General features: G+C 41.3%; 1 protein-coding gene across 1 annotated transcript in view; it reads left to right on the top strand.

Moving 5' to 3' along the window:
- Positions 1 to 1,693, top strand: part of si:cabz01090165.1 (leucine-rich repeat and fibronectin type III domain-containing protein 1-like protein) — a 428,959-nt gene that overhangs the window by 386,589 nt on the left and 40,677 nt on the right. The window lies entirely within an intron of this gene.

Here is a 1,693-nt window from a genome sequence, read left to right as displayed (position 1 = left end):
CTCCGAGCTCCTCTCTGATGACTGAGCTTCTCACCCGATCTCTAAGGGAGACGCCAGCCCGCGCAGGACAGGAAATTTCAATTTTAAATCTTAAAATAGCAAAGGCACTTTGGACTTTGCACTGCGCCGGGTGCGAGATCGGCCTCATGATTTCTATCATTGTTGTCGGTCCGGCTCAAGTTACTCTCAGAGTATAAACGCCACAGTGTTGTCTTTAATTTTCCAGTTTGACAGTCAGTCGTGACGGGAAAATAACATGAATAAACTACTTTTTGAAGTTGATTTTCTTTGGGGCTAAATTACTTGATATCGGATTGGTGCATCAACTCCACTACTTACAGATACTAGTGGTGGGGAAAAAATATCGAGACAGCGTAGTATCACGATATTTCAATGACAATCTACATTAAAAATACACCAAAGCGTATCGGCTTGAGCCTTCCTCGGGGTGTGTGTACGACATAAGGTAGGTTGTTGCTCGGGCATAAGCACTGCTAGCACGAGATTCCCAGTTCATAGGACGAAGCCAGATGATTGGGACGCCCGTCCATCCAGCCCGAAACTAACGTGAGTCATTTCTGTCTGTATATGAAAAGTCATTAATTCTTAAACTATTAGGGACTTATTTATGTTTTCACTCTTTGAATTCCCCATCGAAGCAGTTCACGGGTTCTTTTGTCATTAATAAATAAGAATCTCTTTGGCCAGAAAGCAATAAAGCACATATTATCGTAAGGTGAGCTGAGGCGTTGTGACATCCAGACCGAGTTGTGATTGTGTGAATTATGAGAGCAATTACAGCCAACAACGCTCGGGCTGATCAACAGGCTCTTATCTCTCGTCTTCCTATTAGTCTCCCCCTTTCTCTCCATTTCCCTCCTTTTGTATTGTTGCTGAAAGTGCCGTCTCGTGGCCTTTCAACGGTTGTGAGGATTGTATGCAGGCAATTAGAGAAAACAACATGTTTTGAGTGCACAACATTGACCAGGGTAATTGATCTCCGTTTCTGTCTTTCTGTCTTTTCCTTTCCTCCCTTCTTCCCCCGTTCCCATTCCTTTCTTATTTCTCCCTCTCTCTTTATTCCTTCACTATATTTAACTCTAGCCATTAGAGCTGCATGTTTTCATTATTAATATTTTTGTCATCTATTTTTTTTTTCTCATATCAACTGGCGGATTAAACACATCGCAAAAAAGGCAGCGGCATGTTGCGAAAGGCACTCTGAGATTTTATTTGGAAATAGTTTCCAACATGCTTTTATTAAACAAATTGATCAGTGAATGAAATACAAGAAAGCGCCAATATTATTCTTATTTTCAGGTGCATAATTGTATTTTGAGGTTGTACAGAATACGTTTACATGGTTTCATTTTCTAGAAACACCTTATTTTTGTTGTACGGCACATTGCTGCAGATGTTGTTTTCACCCTGTTTATCTCTGTTATAGCTACAGAGTGAGACGTCTCACTTCTATCCTATCTTTGTTGGGAGCTGCACATGCTCAGACAGTAGCTCGGTAAGATCCCATCAGCTAGATAACTCTTTCTCCAGCTTTGGTTAGTCCAAGGCTGGATTAGCTTGGAGACTTTTTCTAGACCAAGAACACTTGTGGAATACCTGCAGAACAGGGACAGGAAGTAGAACAAGGACAGGAAGTAGAACAAGGACAGGAAGTAGTTCTTTTGGAGATTAT

Source organism: Etheostoma spectabile, unplaced genomic scaffold (assembly GCF_008692095.1).
Source record: "Etheostoma spectabile isolate EspeVRDwgs_2016 unplaced genomic scaffold, UIUC_Espe_1.0 scaffold172, whole genome shotgun sequence".
NCBI classification, from domain to species: Eukaryota; Metazoa; Chordata; class Actinopteri; order Perciformes; family Percidae; genus Etheostoma; species Etheostoma spectabile.
The sequence above is the reverse complement of the archived record's forward strand: the minus strand, read 5'-3'. Positions and strand labels throughout refer to the sequence as shown.